Raw genomic sequence first — 25975 nt, 5'->3', positions numbered from 1 at the left:
TACCCACCATGGGGAAAGAGTTCTGATGGATGTGCAGGGTCATGGAATTCTACATTCCTAGAGGTGCCACTCTTTAGATTAAAATTAATTTGTCTTTGTGTGTGTGTGTGTGTGTGTGTGTGTGTGAGATTTTGGATATTATAGAAAAACTACATGTATTTTATGGCAGAGTACACTTCTAAAATTATATAGTTTATTTTTAAATTAATATACAATAAACATGAATGTTTTTGATATACAGGTCTATGACTTGAACCATATATATATATGGTTCATATATATATATATATATATATGTGTGTGTATATATTCATTTAATCTACACCATAATCAATCTAGAGAATACTCTATAACCCCTAAGTAATCCCTCATGCTGTCCATGTATACTCACACCTCCTACCACAACCCCTAACACCATTGCTGTGTCACTGTAGTTTTTTCTTTTTCATAATTCCACATTCATACAATCATGTAATATGTAACCATTCCAGTTTGACCTTATTTGTATGCCTCTGTAATTCATATTGCATACAGCGGTAATTTACTCCTGTTTACTGTTAAAGTATATTGCACTGAAAGGATCTGACATTGTTTGACAGCTGAAGACAACGTGGGCCCTTTCTGGTTTGCAGTGACCATGAGCAAGTGATGGCAGCAGCTCTGTGTGTACCTTGTATTCTATACTTCAAGTGCAGAGTTACAGGAAGGGCAGAGAAATTTCAGTGCTCATCAATCGTAAGAACTATGTAGAAGTTCATTATAATTCAAAAAACTGAAGTGATAAGATCAAATGTGTGGCTTGAAGTTTTCTCCAGATGCCTAAGGTTTTATTCCAATATATTCAAAAGAACGTGATCAGAGGTTGAAGTCTATTCAGTCATTTCATTCTTTGTCAATCTGCATTATGATTATATGCTACTAAACTATACATCAGGGTTGTATTGAGAATCAGGGATAGAGATTTTACTTTGTTTTAAGATTAGTAAGCATAATCTACCATAATTGCAGAGGGAGGGCCTAGAAAATATATTATGATAAGCCCTCATTAAGTGATTCTGACGAACACTCCAGGTTAAAATTGACGCTCTAAAGTTTTGAGATAAAAACCCAGTGCAATGCTGGCAATATGTGACTTTAAAGATGATACAGATTCAGGGATTAGTTTCAGTATCTCATGGCATCTTCATCTGATTCTTGGTTAACTTTGAAGTAGTCCCTTCATATTCAAGTGCTGAAAATTAAAGTATTCTCTAGATGCCATTATTTTAATTATCTGCCAAAAAAGTTATTGGTAGTTTATATTATAAAAAGTATATTAAAGTTGACTCTAGCAGTAACTATTCTCTGTTGCGATAGAAACAGCTGTGGTTCTCTGGGAATCCCACTGTAAAATAGGATGCAATGTGCTGAGACCCCACAAGGCCCCGAAGGGAAGGTGGTAGATAAGGGCCAGCATGCCTCTAACATTTGTTATATTACAATAGTCAAACTCACTTTCAATTTTCAGTCTTCTAACCTACAATTCCTATTCCATTTTACTCTGACCCCTCACATGAAATTGACTGAGAAACAAATTCAGTATATCAGTCCATGTCTTTCCATAGCTTTACCACCAAGTTTGTCCTTTCTATGAAAATTTCCCCTCACTTATTTAAATAAAAATTCCTATCAGGTCTCCTACTTCAGTTAAAAATCCCTCTGGAAAGATTTACCCATTTCCTAATATTCATAATGATATGAGTTACACTGTTTAAATTGTATATGTTTTACAAGAAATAAGGTAAGAATATATGTGGACTAACATATCTGATCTGTGAAGTAGAAGGAGCCAAAAAGAAGTGACAGAATTAACCTGAGGTATTAGAGTCAATCAAAAAAGGAAATAAGTTAACATGAATGAATTTTGTCAGTATTTAAAGTACTGCTTTTTTCCTAAATAACAACTGTTTTCCCCCCTCAGTTGAATACTAGCTATAAGATTCTAGTTATAAAATGATGCTTTTTACATTGAGGAATTCTGGTGTAAAAAGACAAAACAAAACAAGACAAAGAACTCTGAAACTGTGACTGTAATAGAAGGGAAAACAGTATGAGGAAAGCAAAACAAAACCTTTGTGTTGTTTTCATGTAACAAAACTGCTTCAATTACAAATGCATGCCTATTGACCGGCAATAGTTAATTCAACTCATGAGAAAAGGATCTTCTTTTCTTTATTTTATAAATCTATGCAATTATTAAGAATGATATCCATTCTTAATAATGGGCCCTGGGCTTTCCCAGGGTAAATTTACTTTACAAAGTTGGCTGACAATCTGTTTTTTTCATTCACAACTATGAGTGTAAGTAGGGATAAAGATAGATATATTATTAACATATTTTTAAAGCCCTGGAATTTGAAGTTTAAGAAGAATTATATATTCCCTAAATATATTCCCTGACTCATTGGAGAAATGGTTATATAATTCTCTTTTTTTAATGGAATGCTTTGAACTTCTACATGAGAATGTAAGTTTATGATGGTGATTCTGTTAGAAGGGGGGAGGAATCCGCGGTTGCCTCTCATGTACCTCCAAATGGGGACCTGGCTTGCCACCCAGATATGTGCCCTGAGTGGGAATAGAGCTGGCGACCCTTTGGTTCACAGGCCAACACTCAGTCAATCCACTGAGCCACAGGGAACTATACCCTGAGAATGTGAAACACAAATTCAAAAGAACCTATGCACTCCAATGTTCATAGCAACACAATTTACAATAGGCAAGTGCTGGAAGCAACCTAATTGCCTGTCAGTAAATAAATGGATCAAAAACTATAATACATTTGCACAATGGAATACTACACAACAGAAAGAAAGAAGGAGCTCCTAAACCTTTGTGACAGCACAGATGGAACTGGAGAGCATTATGCTAAGTGAAATAAGCCAGGTGGTAAAAGACAAAAACCATATGATTTCACCTATAAGTGGGACCTAATCAACAAAAGAAACAAGCAATCAAAATATAATCAGAGACATTGTAATTAAGAACAAACTGATAGTAACCAGAGGGGAGGTGGCAGAGGATAGTAGGGGAAAAATTAAAAGGGTTTTTGGGAACATGTATAAAGGACACATGGACAAAGCCACAGTGGAGTAGGATCAAGGGTGGGAGGTGGGGATGGCTGGGGTTGGGGGTAGTAGTGGGGGGGGGGAATGGAGACAACTGCACTTGAACAATAATAAAAATGTGAAAAAATAAAAACAAAATTTTTAGAGAAAAAGGGAAAAATGCCAATTTTATGTTGTCAAAATTAAGGAAATTCATTTGCTTTAAGTCATAAGTTTCTTATACAAATTTTTAATTTGAATTTTCTTAAAAAAGATTATCTGAGCTCCTGGGAATTCTTTTTAAAAGACTTACTTATGTACTCAATTAGTGAAGAAAAGTTCTACCATCTTTTTGGTTATAACCCAGTGAAGGTTTCTTTATACCAGCTGTGTTTCCAGAAATGCCCAACCGGGTTCAAATAACATTTAAAAGCACATTTGTTAATGAAATTCACTATTGCTATTTACATTTAAAAAGTGTTAGACAGTCATGACATGATTTAGTTTTTCTTTCTTCGTGTGTGAACATTCACATTTCACAATGCTTGAATGACTGTCCCATCCTCATTTCAATAAATTTAGTTTATTTTTTATAATGCAAATATAGTTATACTTAAAATCTCACTCTTATAAACATAAGCATGAATTTCACTTCAAATGCAAAAAAGAGGTGGGATTTTTATCATGCTTTCTCAAACAACTTCATTATATTAACAAAAAATTAAACAGACAGCCATTTGCTCCTAAATAAATTTTACAATCCTTTATCAAATGACCTTTTGCTTTTTTGCCAGTTCTTCCTTCATAAGTATCAAAGGATTACTTTCAGTGAGTCAGATGAAACAAGTGAGATCCTTTGGAGTACTTCAGGAGGATGAAAATACAGAGCCCTTCTCTTCACTACCTCCTGAGCAAACTGGGTATCTAATTAACCAAACAAACAAGTCTTTTTTATTGTGTTATTTTTACTATATAAAAAAGAAAAGAGAATTTATTGCCTTAAGCATATTTAAACAAATATAACCACTTTTTTCTTCTGAAAAAAAGAGTAGAGGATATGTAATTGCAGAGAAAACATAAATAACCCAGAAGATTTAACCCTAAGAACATAAACCTGGAGTATAAAAACAGACCAAGCACACAGCATAAAAGTTGTTTACCATTTAATCACATAGTATATTTGTAGCTTTCTGTTCTTACAAAGTGAATAACTACTTTTCTAGTTTTTAGGTTTGTGTGTGTGAAGTTGAGGGAATAGCTAAAAATGAGGTGAGGGCATGTTTGGATTGTTTGCATGGTTCTTGGTACCTAATGGGTAAAGATTATAATAACTATAATTTGGGTTTGTAAGTGTGTAACTGTAGAATTCAATATATGTTTTTCCTAAGTACACATCACTCTTTCTACATGTTTATTCTAATTATTATTCTAACAATTATTATTATCCTAGTTATTACTCTAATTATTACTCTAATTATTGTCTATTATGCCTTATTTTATAAAGGAAGAAACAAATCTAAGTGGCTTGCTTAAGATTACAGAAGAATTAAGTGGTGGACACAGGGCTTACATTAAGGCATTATGGCTTCCTACCATGTTTTATTTTAAGATACTGTGCACTTAGCATTTTTTGGAAAAACTTTGATGTATAAATTAATTAGAAATATTAAAGGCCCAATGCATATCAGGGTGGTGGTTACTGAAATCTTGCTGTTGGGTAACCTCTTCTAATGATGTAGATATTATGATTTCTCCTATGAGACACTTTTGGTTATATTTATAACATATCTTAGAGAAAACTAAGAATTGCAAAGAAGTAATCAATTATTATAAAGTCTGTCCTCATAATTCCTCAACTTCTGTTTTATTTAATATTAACTTAGAACTGTTATTTTTCTCCTGCTCCTTGGTTAAGTGTTGAGTGCTAATCTATTGCATAGAAACATGTTGCAGTAGCTATACCAGTTATTTGAAGTGATTGGAAAAGTGATTGCTGTGCACTCATTAAAAAATATCAATAAACCAGGGCACAGTTATTTTTACTACAAGAGGGAATTTGATACCTAAACCAAATCTCTGGAGGAGCATCCTATATCTTTGTCCCGCTTTATGGTGTCATACCTTTTCCTACTTAACCTATACCTCATGCTTTTTGAGAATAGTGTTAGCTCAGCAGAGGTACATATCTGGGCATACCACCAACAGTAAACTTATTTGAGGGCTTTGTGGACATTTACATATCTTTGGGCTGCTACTTTAAATAAACAGGCATCCATTCTTAGAAGAAGAAAGTGACAATGCAGGGAGAGTCCAGGAATATAAAATATTCCATCTAACTATTGGGTAGGAGTATAAAACTTTCTTGCTTACTTTAAGAAAGGAAAGTAAAATGATGTGCATACCCTCAAAAAAAGAAATGCTGATGTGTGATATTCTCAGAGTTGGAGGAATTCCTTCCTCTCTGATTCCCTCGTATAGAAGAATAGTTGGTTTATTCTGAGTTAAGGATTTTTTTTGAAGTGAATTTCTATGGATTCCAGCCAAATATATCAGCACATTTAAAAAATTCAAAATTTCAGAAAACTCTCTATCTTAAATGTGTCTTGAGGCTAGATCTAAAATAAACCTCTTAAGACTTCAGAAACTCTCCATTTTTACCTAGAAGTCAAACATCACCTCTTGTGTCAAATATATCATAGTTACCCTAGACCCCCAAAGTTTAGATTACAGGACTTCTACAGTTTCTAAAAGAAACCTTACCTCCAAAACTGTTCACTAAATGTCATATGGCAATAAAAATTAAACCTTGGCAGAATATGATACATCCCTGTACTTCTGAGAGTTCCAGTTAATAGATCTATCTTTATGAAGAGTCTTGAGTACATTCTATCTCAGTACTAGTGAAATAGACTCAGTACTGTAAATTTGAAACTTTGGAAATTAACCTTTTAAGGGCATCACAAGGACCATGGAACAAATGGTTGCAAGATTAAATTCTATTAATTGAAATCACTCGTTAAATTTCCACAGGATATAATATATTCATATGAAAAGTTAATATCTACATTTAGAGAATATCTCTTCATTTTTACTCCCTTTCCTCACATTTACAATTTATACCACTAACACCTACAAATACAACTTATTTATCTCTAGATATGAGAAATAGCCAAATATATCCATTTGATCATCTGTATTTTCATTGCTTTTATATACATATATATATATATGCAAATGGAACTTCTTACAATTACATTTTGCATGTTTCCCATTTCTTTAAGCTCACTAAAAAGATTCTTCATATTTTTACAACCAAACCTATATGCTTTACTTAAATTTTTGAGTTATCAAAGTTTCTTAATGAACTTCTAATCCTTGCCACATACTGCTTGACATTTTCATGTTCTATTTTCCCCCAAATCTCTCTTAAAATCTTAATTTCTTCATTTTCTTGAGTATACAATTAACATTCACATCACTTTCTATCCTACTTATACTAAACAATTCATTCCCAATTTTCAAATAGTTCCTCAAATAATTAATATGATTCTTTCAACAAATATTACTTCCATTAAAAATAAACTTCAAAAATAAATGTATCTTGAGGTTTGTGCTCATCAATCACCCTGCTCACTGGAAAACCCTAATTCACGCTGCCCATCACTAGGCCGGGGAACACATGTGCAGAGGAGCCACCCGGAGGTCCTGGGCAGGCTGATCTTTTCCTCCAGATACACCTCAGATCCTCATGAACCTCATGGCTCAGGGGCAGCGTCTCCTGTCTAAGACAATGTTTCTATACAAAAGTGAGCACATAATATAGCATAGGTATAATAACTAACATGTCCAAACTGAAAGAGAAAGGGAATATAAAGGAATTGTTAGTATCAATAAAGACGACATCAGCCATAAGGATACAAAGCTGAATTAACTGAGAAAAAAAGTGTCACAGCAGTTAAATGAAAATTCAGGAAATTTTTGAAAAATACTAGACTAAAATAATAGCTTCAAAGCATTCCAATTACCACCTATCATTTTAATTATTTTCTTACTAAAATATTTTATTGCTGATTATTCTAGCTGATTTTCAGTGTGAACATATTGTCCATGTCATAATTAAAGTCATAGGCATTAAGGTCTATTTAACAGCAAACTTACATGGCATTTAGTTATTTATTAAATATAGGTTTCTCCCTGGAATCTACTTAAATAGACTTGTTTAAACAAAAGTATAACATACCCTTTTGTTATATATTGAGGGGTGAAGGGGCTGGATGAAAGAGGGTGAAGGAATTAATAAAAAACCTACACATAACACATCAGCATAGACAGAAGTGTGGTGATGGCTAGAGGGAAAGGGGCTGGGGGGAGGTAGTGTGGGCAGGTAAATGGGGGTGGAAAGAGACTTTGCTTGGGGCGGCAGGTGCAGCACACACTGTGCATGTGGTGATTTGTTGAGTTGTACACTTCAAATCTGTGTGGTTTTGTGAACCAATATCACCCAAATAAATTCAAAAGAATAAATTTTTAAAAATTAAGTTAAAATAAAGAACTAATATATTCTATTCCTTTTAGTTCTTATGACATTCAAAGTTTGCATGAAATCTCTTTTTAAAATTAATTCTCACCAGAGGATATATTCATTGATTTTAGAAAAAGAGGAAGGGGGAGGGAGAAAGAGAGAGACATCAATGTGAGGGAGAAATATTGATCAGGTGCATCTCGAATGTGCCATGATGGGGGGATGGAACCCACAACCTCAGTACATGCCCTGACTGGGAATCAAACCCATAACTTTTTGGTGTATGGGACAACACTCCAACCAAGGGAGCCACCTGGCCAAGGCTGTTTATAAGTCCGAGTAAACAGTTTCAATAGAAAAATGGTTTATTTTGCACTGTCTCTACATATTATATACATACATACATACATACTATGTATGCACATACACAAGAACACACATATACATATATATGCATTTGAATAAGAATTGGTTTTAATAATTCTATTTTAGGAAATGTCTATTTTCTTTATCTTTTAAGAAAAGCAGTATCTAGGGGATACTGTTGTATAGTCTTTATATTTATTGAGGTCAATCTCCCTCATTATCCAGATTAGTAAATATAATGAAGCAGGACATTAAAAAGGAGAGAAATGTAAGCAAAATTGATATTTGAACTCTCTCTTTAATGTATCTAAATTACTTACATAGCCTTTACTCATAAAGTATTTGTGCTGTGCTTAAGTAATTTCTTGAGTCATTTACTATATTAAATAAACCATAATAAAAAATCCAGGGTTCATAATACAATAGATTAAGCTTAAATATGAGATATTATGTTATTTCTTAGCATAATCTTATAACTGCTGCTTTATTCATTTTTATGACTCTCTCTTTTGTTACTTGTTAACTCATGTGGTGCTGGACTTCCAGAATGCTAGCAGTTTTATTGTCAAAATGAGTAAGAATGACAACTCAAACTTTGAGCTTTCAGTAAATTATAGGATGTAAAAAGAATAGAAGCAAGTTATTACATTTTGATTTAAAATGTAGATGACTTTTACAACAATTTTTCAATATAAGAATTCAGAAAATCTAGTAAAACTCCCATCAATTTTGATTAAAATTATTTTTAGGCTTCCTGATATGGTAAGTATATGGAAGATGATTAATCATGCCAAATAAAAATAGATGCATTAACATTGAAAAATAATTTAAAATTTTACATTTTTGAAAATAATTTTTACATTTTCACCTAGGTGCAGATGTTGAGAATTGTGAATGGCAGTTAGTTAAATTTGGCATAAGTTAAAGTTATGTTAATAATCAAAATAATGTAAATACATAAACTTGGCTACATAATTCAAGATCTGTATACCTCATTATCTAGTGACCTTAGAAATCTTTTTAAATTCTCACAGACTCATGAATTAAGGTAGAGGTCAAGTTAATTTTTTTTAAGATTTTATTTATTTATTTTTTAGAGATGGAAGGGAGGGAGAAAGAGAGACAGAGAGAAACATCAATGTGTGGTTGCTGGGGGTCATGGCCTGCAACCCAGGCATGTACCCTGGAATTGAACCCAGGCATGTACTTGGAATTGAACCTGCGACACTTGGGTTCACAGCCCATGCTCAATCCACTGAGCTATGCCAGGCAGGCCCAAGTTAATTTCTCAAAATTTGTTTCTTTGTCTACAAATATCTGATGGTACATATATCTTTATAACATTGGAATATGGTGATTCTCCAACAGTAGCAAGTGTGCTCTGTTGGAGATGCCTAAGAAAGGGATCTAGGCACACAGCTGAAATATCTTCCTGTATGCTTGAGATTTCTTTACATTCTGTCACCTAGTTGAAAAATATATGTAAATACCATAGTCCGTTAATAGTACATCCTTGTTTTATATTAATGTAACATAATTTTAAAAGTTAAAAAAACAAAAAAATTAAAATATTTACAAAGTCTTGGAGTATAACTTAAGATTCAAAAAGATATGTAGGTAATATTCTTTTACATCAAACATCATTCGTCACATATTAGTAATCAAATTAAATAGTACCATTCCATTAAGTGATAAGATCTAGATGGTTAGTATCTCTCAGAAACATTTTATGCATTAAAAAAACACAGTGTCTAAATGATCATGAAATAAGTCTTTTTCTTATTCTAACATTGTAAGATATTTCTGACTGTCCTGCAGCCGTTCAAGGCTGGGCAGATCCACACAGGATTTGGGCAGATGGAAGAATATATGTGGAGCCTAGGAATGTCTGACATGCCTTTATTCTGGGGTGGGGCGATCCATGCACACCTCAAACTTTGAGTCCCCCCCACGGGAAGTCCTTATGTACTAAATGCACACAAAGCCAGCAAGGTACCAATGCTGATCTTCAGTTATATTACAGAGCTTCATTCTAGGCATGTGGGCCCTGCTCAAGGCCACGTGAACACTGCCAAGCCACACAGTTGCCCAGACATCTGGGGGAGGGATACTGACTGACTCCATTTTCCCTACACTGACCTCTGTTGCTAACAATGAGATGAGCTACTGTTCTCTTACATGTTACTGAAAACAGTAGCAAGACTATCATATTTCTGCAAAGTGTAAGAATTTAAAGAGGAGATACAATCTTTTCTCTCACATGATTTATAAACAATATTACAGAAGAGCAGAAAAACATACTAAATGATTAAAAATAATGAAGATACGCCCTGCCTGGTGGGACTCTGTTGGTTGGAGCATAGTCTCATACACCTAAAGTTTGCTGGTTCAATTCCCAATCAGGGCACCTATCTACCTTACAGGTTTGGTCCCAGGTTAGGAGACATATGGGAGGCAAATATAATCAATGTTTCACTCTCACATCAGTATTCCTCTCTCTCTCTTTTGTTTTTTCCATTGTTGCCCTTGCCTGGGGAGAGATATCCAATAAAAAATTGGTATGAGCAATGTCTAAGATTTTACTGCCTATGTTTCTTTCTAGGATTTTTATGGTTTGGGTTCTAACATTCAAGTCTTTGATCCATTTTGAATATATTCTTGTGTGTTTAGTAAGAAGGTGGCCTAGTTTCATTTTTCTGCAGGCATCTGACCAATATTCCCAGCACCATATATTGAATAAACTATCTTTAGCCCAGTATATGTGCTTGCTCCCTCTGTCGAATATTAATTGACTGTAAAAGGGTAGGTTTATTTCTGGTCTCTCTATTCTGTTCCATTGTTCTGTGTGTCTGTTTTTTATGCCAGTACCATGCTGTTTTGATTACTATAGCCTTATAGTGTAGTTTGATATTAGGTAGCATGATTCCTACAACTTTGTTCTTCTTTCTCAGGATCGCTGTTGCTATGCAGGGCCTTTTGTGGTTCCATTTACATTTTTGAAATACTTGTTCTAGTTCTGTGGAATATGTCACTGGAATCTTGATTAATATTGCAGTGAGTCTATAGATTGCTTTGGGTAGTATGGACATTTTAATGATGTTAATTCTTCCTATTCATGAACAAGTATGTACTTCCACTTATTTGTATCTTCTTCAGTTTCTTCAGTGTTGTATAATTTTCTGAGTACAGGTCCTTTACATCCTTGGTTAGGTTTATACTTAGATGTTTTATTCTTTTTGAAGCAGTTGTGAATGGGATTGTTTTCTTGATTTTGCTTTCTCTTAGCTGTTTTCTTGACTTTCCTTTCATTACTGTTATATAAAAATGCAACTGATTTCTGGGTGTCAATTTTGTATCTTGCTACTTTGCTGAATTTTTCTATCAGTTCTAGTAATTTCTTGGTGGAATCTTGGGGTTCTCTATGTACAGAATCATGAGATCATGAATGTTTTTGCTATTCTTGCTTCTTGACTTTCCATATGATTTTGCAGTCAGCTTTTGAGTATTTACAAATAACACTGCTGGGATTTTTTAATTAATTGGAAAATAATTAAGTGTATTATCATTTTGAAAATAATTTAAATCTTGACAATATTGTCTTACAACCCATGAATATAGTCTGTCTTCCCATTTATTTTATTTATTTCAAGAGTGTTGTGTTGTTTTCAAAATTCAGATACTGCATATATTTTAGAATTACACTAAGTGTTTTAGAACTATATAAATGAGTTTAAAGTTTTATATATATATATACATTTAAAGTTTACAAATATATATAAGTTTATATATGTTTAAAGTTTTCAATTTTATTGATACATAGAAATATAATTTATATCTCTATATTAACCATGTATCCTACAACATTTCTAAAGTTACCTTTTAGCTCTAGAAGCATTTTATTTTTTCTTTTTCCCTTACTACATCATCAAGAATGTCAAGTGTGATGTCTAGAGTAATGGTAGTAGAGGACTTTCTTGCCCTGTTCCCTATTTTAAGGGGAAAACACTTTTTTTAGCCATTAAGCATAACATTAACAGTAGTTTTTCTTGTGAATGCCTTTTATCAGGTAAAGAAGTGTGCATAGTTTGCTGCAAGTTTTTATTGGGAGTAAATGATAAATTTCAGCAAATGCTGAGATTAGCTCCAGTTTCCCAAAGTAAATGTCAAGTCTAGGAATCACTGTTACCAATTATGTACCATCTTGGGACAAGTCACTTTACAAAGGATAATTGCCCACACTCAGTCTACGAGATGCATCTCCCCACATGTGCTGTGTTGACTGGAGAGAGTGATTCCAAAAGAAATATGAGACAACACTTAAATATGCAGTTTTTCAGCTCCAGTGTCTTTCCTGATATTGAGAACCATATTTTCAAGAGGTTAATAAATATTTTTTGATTATTTAAAAGATTATTACATTTCGAAACTAAATCAATAACTGAATGCATTATTTCCCTTCTACCCAATACCATCTGTTCTGCATTCAACATCTCAGTCAAGATCACCCAATTCCACTCAGCCTTGTGGTTTGGACATCTTGCCTTCAGCCTTGTCCCTTTATATAATTTGTGATTAAATTTTATCTGTCTCTTATTTAGGAATAAGAGTAGAAATCACCAGTGAGTTATATTGATGCTATTTCTAGATCTATATTTATCTTTTTTTGAACCTTATATAAATCTTACTGATGTACCTCTTCAAACTATTTTACTTCCCAAACTATCCAACCAATATTTTAGAATTATCTGAATACTATTACAGTATTTAAAATGATTAATACTTTCCCCTTGACTAACATATGGTATCCAAGAGCTTCCCTATTGCATACTACTTTAGTAAACATGTTTTCATGAGCCCTCCTTTTGAGTATTCTCTCACTGCTCATTACTAATCTAGCTACATCCAGGTAAATAAAACCTTTGAATGTTTTTTAGATGTGTGCGTGCTCTTATGTCACAATGCTTTTGAAAAATTCTGTTTTCTGTACTTAAAAGCCATTTTCCTCTTACTCTGACTCCTTTGTTCCTGCTCAGGCTAGCTTTTAATATCTAATGTAAATATTCTTACCTCAACTAAGAGTTTCGTGGTCTTTATCAGGAAAATTTATTCATCTTTCATTTTGCTGGGGGGAATTTTATACTCACATGCATTAGAATATTTTACATGTTGAATATATATATATATATATACACACACACACAGGACTCTTTGATTGTATTTTATCATATTTGTATTCTCAGGTCCTAGCAACTACTCTATACATAGCAATTGGTCAGTTACCTATAGCTATTAGTACTGGTGTGAGATTTCAAAATATAACTTGGTTCCATTATCTAGTATAGGCCTTGGACTCCTCACCTTACAGAACCAGCCTTTGATGTTCTGGAACAGCTGTGGGGCTCCATTGCCTGCTGCCAAGAAGCACGGCTCCTAAGGAAATATTTTGGAAAAAAGGAAAGGGGTTGTCTATTTAAAGGTTATACAGATTTAGAACAATGTCAGATTTCTGCCATTCAGTCCTACACCCCTTAAAAATACCCAAAAACAAGTAGCCCTCCCTCCCTTTGCCAAACCAGGCCAGTTTCAGAATACACTGCTCAGAGGTTTCGTCTCTCAGAAAAGCTGACGTCTACAGTTTAGCATTCCAGGTCACAGTTTGTCTCCAAGAATCTCTCCCATCTCTGTGTGATGGGCCAGGCAGGTCCCTGCAGCACCACCAGATCTGTTGGTGCCTTCTGCAGGCCAACTTCCAGGCAGACCTCCCGACCTCATGGCAGCCTCCTCTGCAGACCTCTCTGAAGACCTTGTGTCAGACTGACCTTCAGCCCTTCCACTCCAATTTTAAATGCTTGGCTCAGAGTATCCTGCATGATTTAACATCCAGGCCCTTTCTGTACTAGCCATTAGGGCAGGAAATAAAAGCAAAGACTACAGACTACCATGTACTTCACTAACCCAACTGCTTAGTTCAGCCAAACCAATAAGTCTTAGGAGGCAACAGTGCAGATGGGCTTCTTAACTGAGGCCTATATAGTATAAACAAATACCCAGTAATGAGGTCATAGCTTTACACCCTGTGAAAACAGAAAGAAGAATATACAGGTTAATTCACACAACAACCCACAAACCAGTCTTTGGGTCCCAAGACTTTCTTTTGAGGAGACATTCAGTTTCAAGGCCATTGTTGGAATCACACTAAACATTGACAATTTGACAGATTTTTCTTTCCTGTAGTTTGAGCATCTTTGATGATGTCATATACCCAGTTCAACTTTGAAGACAGTTGCACTGGACCAATGTTCACTACTGAGCATTGTGCTTTTTTTTGAGCCACTATTTTTTTTTCTAAGATTACCCTTATTGTCATTAAAGAAACTACATTAAGTCTAGCTTTAATTTTTACCTGTTTGCATAAACACAAGAGCAACAACTGATTACATAGGATTTTTAAGTCTGTTTTGCTGGAACTTACACAAGGAACATTTAGATGGACCCTTAGTCTACCCTTAAGGGCACAGAAGCCACGCCACAGACCTGCCATCCATCTTTTCTTGTAGTGTTTGCTTCCCTTAGTACTCGAGGTTCCCATCATGTCTTAAGTTTCCTCCTTGCCTTCTTTTTTTGCTTAGGGAAGCCACCTTTTCCCTGGAAAGACTACCACAAACCACACAACCAACCAATGTACCTGGCTTTTTTTCCAGTGGACTTTTGCTAGCTTTGAAAGTCAATTTCAGTTTCTCAAGATTTAGTGGTTAACAGCCAGAGCCCAGTCAGGCCCCACTAGGCATGATCTTGCAGTCAAAGTTTTGGTTGACAAAACCACCATCAACAACTGGTCTTGCTGCTTTATGCAAAGAAACCTAATGTTATTACCTACTCCTTCAGAATGCCAAATTCTGGAGAGATTAGGTAAGGAGAAAAATACAAAGTATGAAGGAAAGTCTTTATCCTTTTAATATTCACTAAAATTGCATTTGTATGCCTTATACTTTCCCTTGTTCACTTTTTCATTTGGTGTGAAGCTTTAACTTTCCCTTCCTTCCAGAACAGATACAAAGCAAAATCCAAAGCAAACATAGAGTTCCAAGAGAACAAAGGGGGACTAGAACCAGTCTTAGAATTTTGTCTTTTATTTTCCAGGTCCCATTAACCAACCGGTCACATAGGCAACCTGTCTTATGTCCCACATGGCCCAAAGCCTCCCTGGTAGAGGCACTGTCTCACCAGCCAGCATGTCCACTGGACCCCTCTTACTGCCTGATCTTAAGACAGAGACATGGTTTCTTGCTCTAAGCCAGATTCCACTAGCACTACATGACCCTTCGTAGGTCCCAAATGGCAAAGGCATTTTCTTTAACCGATTTTACAGGTGACTTCTAGGTCTCAATGGCCAAAGAGCAGAGACAGAGGATTCCTGATGTACTAGAACAGCAAAGTTCAAACTACATCCCCATAAGATTAGAAAGCAAACAAAGAAACCAAGCAAGTAAAGGACAATCACACCTAAGAGTTGAGGTTTTCTTTCCTTCAGATTCAAAACTTTCACAACCTTTTATAGCCTTTCCAACTTTCTACACACCTTCTGCAACATTCATAAACCTTCTATACATTTTTACTTATTTGGATTTAGCCATAATTCACTTTTAATCCTTGTTCTTTTCTGCATTGAGAAGGACCATGCTTAAACCTAGTATCTGGCAGTAAAAGTTCTTAGATTTACAAGCACATGAATAAACTAAAAGAAACAATGTCACCCTGTGTTGGGGTTCATTGTCCTTTTCCAAAGAAGAATTATTTCAAATCTTCCTCAGGAATGTAGGTCTAGCTTTCCCTTTCAGCAATAACCACAACAGCAGGGTCTGCATCTTCCTTAGGTGGTGCCGGTTTTATCTGTGTGTGGTAGACTCCGGGCTTGATTCTCATCCACTTTAGGGAAAAATGAGTGCTCAGCAGGGCATCGTAGGTACCAGTCCATTGTTTGGCAAGCTGCTGTTCAGGGCTTGAGTCTTCTAGGTCTGTAGCAAGATTTGTTTCCCTGACCAGAACATGTGCAGGGGTTATCAGGTGGGTGGGCAAACCTGCAATGGGCAATCATGTGTAAAATGTTAGTGTTTGCCCTAAATATTGCACATGTTGCTCAGTTTTTGCCCTGTGCTCCAAATCTAGAGGGAATATTCCTAAACCAGAGATTTGGAAGGGTTTCCCATAAACTATTTCAAAAGGGCTTACTTAAATCCCACTCTGGGTGCCACCCTAATTTGAAGCAAAGCAAAGCAATGAGCAGTGCCTCGCCCCATTTTAAATATGTTTCCTGGCATATTTTTGCTAGGGTCTTTTTTGTTGTGTGATTCATTTTCTCAGGGATTTATTTTTATTCTGAGGTCTTAGAGATACATGCAATTTCCATTGCATTTGCAGCACCTGTCCAACCTTCTAAGAGATTTATGAAGTGAACAATGATCCATGGACCATTTGAATGCTGCAAGGAAGTCCAAAACTAGGAATTATTTTTAAATAAGAGTTTTGCCACTTTAGTTGCCTTCTTAGTTCTAGAGGGGCACACCTTTACCCATTCAAAAAGTATCCAAAAAGACTAACAAAAATTTGAAATGCCCCTGGTTTTAGGCGTTTGTGTGAAGTCCACCTGTCAGTTCTCGAATGGACATAACCCTTTATATTGTACTTCCTTTTCCACTGGGGCATGCTTTGTCTTAGGATTGTTCTTGATACAGGTTTTTGGTATAAATATTTGACAGGTTTGGGTGATTCTTTGAACAGTCCTTTGCCAATAAAGGTCTTTTAAATGTGGCCTAGTGAAGTTTATCAAAGCATCCCCTCCACAATGGATCCCTTCATGTAGGTAGCTGAAGGAGTAAGATTATACCATGGACATTGATTTCCCACATAGAATAGGATCAGTGTTAGTGAATCCCCATTCACAGGCCTGTTCTTTATCCCATTCTATGGAATGAGGTTTAAACTCTGACAAGTCCAAACAGGGGATTAAAGCCCCCAGGCATGGTAGCTTTTTGGCTGCCTGTGTTGCTGCTTTATTAGCAGTTTGTTTTCCCTGGCTCATTCAGTGTCCTGGGCAGTGCATTATGGCAACATGACCTGGTAGAGTCACTGCCTCTAGCAATTGTGAAACCTCCTTTGCATGTTTAACATTCTTGTTTCCGGAGGTGAAGAGTCCTCTCGCTCTCCATATTGCTCCATGGGCATGGATTACCATGAAGGTATATCTGGAGTCTGTGTAGATGTTTACCTTCTTTCCTTGGGAGAGTACTGAGATTTTGTGATGGCTATTAGTTCAGCCTTTTGTGTTGGGGTTCCCAGTGCAAGGGCTTGGGATCTTATATCCTTATCTATGATGACTACCACATACCCAGCTCGCCATTGGCCATAGTCCATGAAGCTGCTTCCATCTATATATAGCTCCCAGTCCGGTGCTGCCAGCAGCTGATCCAGCAGCTCTGGATCAGCTTGCTAGAGTAAGCTTGGTCAATGATTTCCAAGCAATTATGCTGGAGGGCTGAGTTTCCCTCCATATTTGGGAGTAAGGTGGCCGCATTCAGGGTTATGGTTGTCTGCAAGGTAACGTTTAAGTTGTCCAGCAAAATGACTTGGTATTTGTCTATGCACCCTGCTGTCAGCCAATCCCCTCCTTTTTGTTCTAATAGAGTGAGGACCTGGTGCAGTACCAACACTGTGGTGGTCTGTTGCAAAGTAAACTTCTCAGCTTCCTGTAAGATGTCACAGGTAGCTGCTACTGCTTGAAGGCATGGTGGCCTCCCTTTGTTGTGTGATTCAAGTTCTTTTTTTTAGCAGACTTTTTTTAAAAATTTAGTTTTTATTCAAGTACATTTTTCTGCCTTTACCCCCATTCCAGCCCATCCCCACCAGCCCTCCCTCCCTCCCTCCCATTTCCACCCCCCCTTGTTATTGTCCATGTGTCCTTTATACTTGTTCCTGCAAACCCTTCCCCTTTTCCCCTGAAATTCCCTCTGCTCTCCCCTCTGGTCTCCTCTCTGGTCACTCTCAGCCTGTTCTTTATTTCAGTGTCTTTGGTTATATTTTGCTTGTTTGTTTGTTTTGTTGATTTGTTTCCTGTTAAAGGTGAGATCATATGGTATTTTTCTTGTACCACCTGACTTATTTTGCTTAGCATAATGCCTTCCAGTGATTCAACTTTTTTGAGAAATAGGCTACAGGTCAGGGAATATTTCCCAGAGTCTGAGTTAGTTCCCTCAGTCCAATACCCTGCCTTTCACAAAAGTACAGTTTGAAAGATCTCTGTAAATTGGACAATTCTAGTGCAGAAGCCAGAACCAGCTTTTCCTTTAAGGTATTAAATGCTACCTGACATTTTCCTGTCCAAAGGGTTCAGAGTCCAGTCCTTTTAAGCAATCATATGGGAGTTTTGCTATAAATACAAAGTTTGGCATCCAAAGTCAGTAGAACACTGTAATTTCTAAGAACCCACAAAGCTGCCTTCAGTTCTTTGGGATTTTTAATGTAGCAATGGCTTTCTTCTATTTGCCATCAAGTTTCTGGTACCCCGTTCCAGTTGAAATTCCAGGTACACCACTTCCTATTTGCAAATTTGGACCTTATGACGCGACACCTTATATTCAGTCTTTGTCAAATGGCTTAGGACTGTGATGGTGTTGAGCAAACAGGCCATGTAGGTATTGGTAGCTATCAATATGTTATTTACATATTATAAAAGAACTTCTGATTTCAACTGAACATTCTTTAAGTCTTTTGCCAATACTTTCCTAAATATAGTTGGGGAGTTCTTAAATTCTTGTGGCAGCATGGTCCAGCCATGTTGGAGGTGGCTTTAGTTTCTGGGTTCTGCCATTCAAAGGCAAATTGTAGCTGAACCTATTCATTTATTGGGATGTAGAAAAAGGCATCCTCCAAGTCCTGGACTGAAAGCCATTTGCTATCCCCAGGCACCATGGTCAACAGGGTGTAGGGATTGGGCACTGTTTGATGAATGTCCTGGACAATGTCATTTATGGCCCGAGATCCTGTACAAATCAATATTTGTCAGAGTGAGGCTTTTTGACTAGTAGAATGAGAATATTGTAGGGTGACTGGTGTGGCTGAATTAGTCCTGATTTTAAGAACTTTTGTAACACTGACTGAATTCTATCTAAACATACAGTCTCCTTCTTGAGGGGGTACTGCTGTTTTTGTAGGACCCACACCCCTTCTTTTAGATGAACTTTTATGGGTTGCATGTTATCCACTTTCCCTGGGGTTTCTTTAGCCAAAATGGTTCCATCAACCTGCTCATGGATCTCAGGTGGGAAGAGTTCACTTCCAGGACTTTCTGGACAGGTCAGGAATGCCTGTAGCTGGAGGGCATGTTCCAGCAGGACCTGCACACATAATTGCTGCTTCCTGGGAGAAAAAAATTTCTTGTGCATGCGATTTACAAAATCCTTCTTGGCCCAGCAAGAGAATGGGGCAATCTGGCAGGCAGAGAAAACTATGCATAAGCTTTTGATCCCTAAGCTGGTATTCTAGAGGTTGAAGGAATGCATTTTTGTAACTGTCCTATCACTTCAGTAACCATTACTGCATTTGAATTTTTCTTGGTTAGTTTTATGTTCAACACTGAGTATGTAGCTCCTGTATTTACAGGAAAATCAATTGGCCTGTTCTCCATAGTCAACTGTACCCGGGGTTCCCATGGGGAAGTAGTAATAGGACAGGCGATGCCCAAAGGAGCCCCTGGGCCTCCTCATTTGTTAGATTCCCTTCATTAGATCCTCATTAGATTCCCCTCCCTTTTCAGCATTTCTTGGTGAGGGTTTTTATTTCTATTTTCCTTTTTGAATTCTGGGCATTTATTCCTCCAGGGGCCCTCCTCCTTGCAATGGACACCTTGTTGGTACCTGTGGGGCCTCTTCTCCTTCCCTTAGGGTCCTGCTTTTTCATTTGGCCTCCCCACCCTGCTTCTAAGAATCACGTGGCCTGATTTATTTTCCTTGTTTTCTAGGCGTTGCCAACTTTAAATGCTATGTCCACTATCTGAGAGGGATTTATTCCCAATGCCCCTTCTATGTGCTAGAGTTCTTTTCTGATACTCAGGGCACTTTGCCCAATAAAAGTCATGTTCACCATCCACACATTCTCCGGTGTCTGTGGGTCAGCATCAGTGTCCTTCCTGTAGGCCTGATAGATCCTCTCCAAAAATTAAGAAGGATTCTTATTTGGCTTTTGCTGAAGGGCCTGTATTATATTCAGGCTTTTTTGCTTGGGCACCCTCTTCTTAAGCCCTTCTGGTATACACTTTCTATAATGTTGCAGGAAGGCTAGACCCCTACCCTTTGGGTTCCAGTTAGGTTCTGTCAAGGGAATTGCCTCAGCTGTGTTGTGGGTCCCATCAGGTTCCTTTTGGTGGAGATGTTGGACCTTTCATTGGCCCAGTTTATAACCAGTCATCTCTCATTTGCACATAACAAGCTATTTAGGAGAGCCTATATATTCGCCCAGTTTGGATGATGAGTGGCAAAAATGGAGGTGATAAGATTTGCCATTTTATGAGGATTATTCCTATAACACAGGCCAAACAGTATTATAGTAATAAACCAATACCTCCTTACACAATTGGATAATGAAGTACATGTTCCACTCCTCCGAAATTTTACCCATTGGGCTCCCTCTAGGGGCCAGCACACAACTGCCTTTGTTGTCCTGGCCATACCTGCAAAAAGCTATAACCAGGGAGAAAAGCTTTAGTCAGGGAGAGAAAAACCCAGGAAACCTGGAAGCATATAAACAAAGCTGCTATTCACAACTTCATTATTCCAAACAGTGCTCACAAGCAAATTGTCCTGCCAATGAATCTCACTTCCTAGAGCCTGTTCTCTCCCCAGACACATTTCCTTTCCACCTGCCAGGTGAGTTTAGGTGGCTGATGCCCTCAAGAGGAGTGCAGACAAATACTCAGAGACTGGGAAACTTACAGGCCCACTCTCCCACTTCTGAGGGGGTCAACCTGCCACGAGCAAGTATCAACATCCCATCTGGGTCACCGCTGCTGTAACAGAACCAGCCATTGGTGTTCTGGAACAGACTGGGGTTCAATCCCACCACCAAGAAGTATGACTCCCAAGGCAAGACTTTCTTTTGGTGAAAAAGAAAAGAGGTTGTTTACTTAAAGACTATACAGATTTAGAACAATGTCAGATTTCTGCCATTCAGTCCTGCACCCCTTAAAAACACCCAAAAACAAGTAGCCCTCCCTCCCTTTGCCAAACCAGGTCAGTTTCAGAATACACTGCTCAGAGGTTTCGACTTTCAGAAAAGCTGACATCTGCAGTTTAGCATTCCAGGTCACAGTTTGTCTCCAAGAATCTCTCCCATCTCTGTGTGATGGGCCAGGCAGGTCCCTGCAGCACCACCAGATCTGTTGCTGTCTTCTGCAGGCCGCCTTCCAGGCAGACCTCCCGACCTCATGGCAGCCTTCTCTGCAGACCTCTCTGCAGACCTTGTGTCAGACTGACCTTCAGCCCTTCCACTCCAATTTTAAATGCTTGGCTCAGAATTGCCTGCATGATCTAACATCTGACTCTTCCTATGGTGCGTTAGTGTCCACCATTTTTGTCAGCTTCCCTGTGTCAGCTTCCCAGTGTCTTTGACCTCTTTTGGCTGCCATTTTTAGCCAGGGAGAAAGTTCCCAGCGATGCACAGGCATCAGGGAGGGGACCCCCCACCCCTGCCACCCGAAACTCCCGCAGGCACTGTCTGAGTTTCCCTTTTGGCTATGTAAGGAGTCACTGCACGTTCTCACAGTTGTACACAATTCTGCAGCTTCAGAGATTTTCCTCTCAGGAAGGCACAGGCTGTTAACCTGCCTTTGTTATGCAATGTGCCTTAAAATGCTGCGCTTTCCACTTTTCCCTGGCTCCCAGTCTTGCCTGAAGGCAGAATTGTGGGGGTGTCCTCCTATTATTAGGGGACCTATGCTCTGTACCTCATGACACTCAGGGTAAACCTAGTTAGATATGTTATTGTTTTCTTCCTCTGATGATACCATATAGTTCTAACAGCTAGCCTATCGTCATTTGATTTTTCATTAGACCTTTGAACTATACGAGCACAGCTTAATAAATGGACTATTATGCATTTACTAAAATTCTTCCCTAAAAATAACTCCTATATCTCATAACTTTGACATAGAGGTCATTATTTTTATTAATGGTGACATAGAAATAGCATATCTCAAAGCATTGTTTATAATCAGTTATGAATAAGTTAGCTGCTTTCCATTATTAATAGCTTTCTAACACAGCATATGTGAAATTATATAATTTTTAAATATTTTGTCCACCAACTAATCTGGAAACTATTTTATAAATACTTTTGCAAACACCTATGAATATTACACCATTTACAAGAAGCTAAATTCAATAGCCTTCACTTGGTCAATATTTTAAAATACTTGTGTGTCAAAAACTGACAGACACAAATACTTGCTTTCATAACAAAAGGGAAGGTACACAATGAAGAAATAATTACAATAAAAAGAGGTGATGATGATAACCTTGAATAATGTTTATTTTATTTTAGGTGCTATTAACTCATTTACTACAGTAACCTGTGAGTGATGTGTTTTTAGCTAGAGTTGTGATTTTTTGTTAAAGGGACATATAACATGGTAGAAATGATCTATTATTCATCCTTTTATTCCTAGTACCAAGAAAAAACTTCTTGACTAATAACGAGGCCTTAATAAACAAATGTTTTAGAAGTTTAAATTTAACTTTATTAAATAAGTAGTTTACTCAAGCTTTTGGTAACCAAATGATTTGTTTCCTGTTAGAAATCTGTATGACTCATGGATAAAATTTTAAAATCAATATAATAAACTTTTAAGGTTAATTACTAATATCTTTTATTCAACATATTTTTGAAGTATAAATATAGATTTGAGAAAAATTATATAAAATTTTAATGTTACATACTTGTGACCTTTTAAGTAATTTAAGTTATCCAATCATAAGTTTAATTAAAGTGTAGCTGAGAAGTGTAACAATTTTAAGAGTAAATATCTATGTTTAAAATTGTTTTAAAGTTGCTGTAATTGTTCCTGTATCTGTAAGTGATTTATAAATAAATGTACAGGCATGAATGTGTTGCTGTCTCTGCTTTAGGTTTGAAAAATAGTTTCTGGATTCAATTATGAGTTTGGATAATTGTGTTTAGATGCTTTAACATCTAATAGATTATGCCACATTTGTTTGATTGTGGTTGAAATGTAATTTTAATGCGTGGTTGGTGATTCTTTTTTGGAAGGTATTAAATAGATTGGCTGCTTAGGAGTGAATTACTTTTTTACACAGGTTGTCAGGAATTTTTCAGGCAGGGAGCATATGTTTTGATCATTATTATTCTTTTAACGAAGAGGGAAGATAAAGGATAGAAACCCAGGAGGTAATTAGAAATCAAGACAAACCGAATTCAGAACATGAACCCTTATTTACTATGGTAATTTTTGCAAAGATGTTTTAGCTACTGCATCACTAAAGCCAATACTCAAATGTCTTTTTTAACACTGGCATCTTCTTATTAAGATAGATTTATCTAAAACTTTATTTTGCCAAGTTGTTTTCAAAGCATGTGCTGGATGTGGATACCAATGTGAAAGGGCTGTTGGGCAGTCCTTCAGAAATTTTGGTTGAACAAAATCCAGTAGTATTTTTAGCATTCATAATGTATTATTAGTGTAACTTCCCCAATGTAAATATTGTCCTCAAAAGGGAATTAAAAGGTGCGATCCTTCTTAAACTCATTTTATGAGGATTATCTTTAGAATATGTTTTGAGAAACAGTAGGTTCATTAATTCAACCTGGGAACATACTTGTGGACAGGATGTCATATTATCATATTTACTCTAGCTTCACTAAGCATTGCTTTCAAGAGGAAATATGAATTTCATTTCAAATAAAATGTTTGTGCTTTAATCCAAACAGTCACCATCTTTTTCATTTTGTTTTGTTTTATTTTCCTCCAACCCCTGCTCTGACTGTAGTTAAAAACACATTTGCTCCATTTTGCTAATACTTAAATGTGAATTTTCTTTCTATATGTTCTTTGATTTTTTTCCTTTCCTTAACTTTCACGTAGTATAAAGAAAAGAAATTTTCAGTTGGCTCCTCTACTTGGTAGTTTTGAGTAAGGAAAGTAATAATTAGAACAAAAACAAATACCTAAATGATACAGAAGACATTGTGCCAATGTCTGAGATAGACAAGCGAGAGAGAAAAGATCACCATGCCTCTACTGGCATGACTCCTCCCCTGCTGGAGGACAACAGGATCGCACCTCTTTAAATTTGCTTTCTCTGGCAAGGAATCCACACAATTTGTTCAATGAGGAAAAGGCATGGCAGCAGAGTCAGGCTAACTGCTCATCAAAGTGTCTTTCCTCTGATTGTATGTTGTTTTGCCCTGTAACACCAGGACCTGTACTCCCTTGAGGTACTCTTTGGCTTATATATCCTTTCGCACCTCTGACATACATTTTTGCATTTGATGGAACCGCTGATAAATGGGTAAGGAAGACTAATAATTGTATGCCCTAACCTCTCTGCATGTATCTATTTCTTCAGGGCAGATACCCGGAGTCAAATTACTGTCTCAGATAACATGACCTTTAAAAAGTACCCTTAGCACAAATTGCCAAACTACTTTCTAGAAAGGCCACGCTCATGCCCACTTCTGCCAGTAGTCACGAGAGTCGCTGTGCTGTCATACCCTCTGCCAGCACAGCATGGAATTATTTTAAAGTCTTTTTCATGTAACAAAATAGAATATATTTAGAGAACTAGGCATTGGTGAATTATGACCTGTGGGCCAAATCTGGCCCTCTGATTCTTTTATTGACCATGAACTAAGAATTGCTTTTAAATGGTTGAAAAAAATCGAAAGGAGAATATCTTGTAAATATGTCTTGTGAAAATTTTGCAAAAAGCAAAAGAAGACTATTTTGTGAAAATTATGTGAGACTCAAACTTCAGTGTCCAAAAATGTTCTATTGGAACACACACACACAAAAGTAAATGATATAGAAGTTTTTCTTTTTCATGCAAAAATACGAGTAGATGTTAGGGTTTTTTTTATATGTATTATTGGTGTCAGGTAATTCTTATTCCTCTTTCCTTTTTCTTGCTCTGTGAACGGCCTCGAAGTCATGGTCCATGATGGATGGCTGCTCTTACCATCGCATCAATACTTCAACCACCAGATAGGAGACAATGGGTAGAGAAGCACAAGAATAAACACTGCAAAACACTCCTCCACTTAAATCCCGATAAAAATCCCTTCAACTACAAGGTCTAATGTAGCTAAAAGAAAGGCTTAGGGGTGTGTATTCTTGGTGTCCAGATGCCCAGTGGAAATATGATGTTATGTAGAAATTCCATCAATATTTATAATTTTCTTAGTGTCTACTGAAAAAATTATTAATATAAATATTAATGTAAATATCATGCATTAAATATGTGGTAGACAGAAGCAGGAAAATGAAAATGATCCAATCTGCTTGCAATTAATTCTACCTAAAGAGAAACAAATTCATAAAAATAGCTTTGCTTTTCAAAGTTACCAGTTTTTTCTTTCCCTCCTCCTTTCCCCCACCACCCCACTTCTTAATTTGGGAACATTTCAGTCCTTAGTCTTTGGACCTTTTCTTCTACTTACATTCATTTCCTTGGTGAGTAGTCATGGTCTCATGTCAATAAATATCACCAATATGCAAAGAAAATTTCAAAAACTCCTCCCTCATTTCCTGAGCCACATATTCAGTGCTTGTGCCACATTCATACTCGCTGTTCTGATAGATAGCTCTACCTTAAAATGTCTGTAACTGAACTCCCAATGTCCCCTGCAAAAATGATTCATTTAATATTTTCCCATCTCAGTTGATAACTCCACCCTTAAGTTGCTCAGGAGAAAAATATTGGAATAATCTTCAACTAAT

Source organism: Phyllostomus discolor, chromosome 11 (genome assembly GCF_004126475.2).
Source record: "Phyllostomus discolor isolate MPI-MPIP mPhyDis1 chromosome 11, mPhyDis1.pri.v3, whole genome shotgun sequence".
NCBI lineage: Eukaryota > Metazoa > Chordata > Mammalia > Chiroptera > Phyllostomidae > Phyllostomus > Phyllostomus discolor.
The sequence above is the reverse complement of the archived record's forward strand: the minus strand, read 5'-3'. Positions refer to the sequence as shown.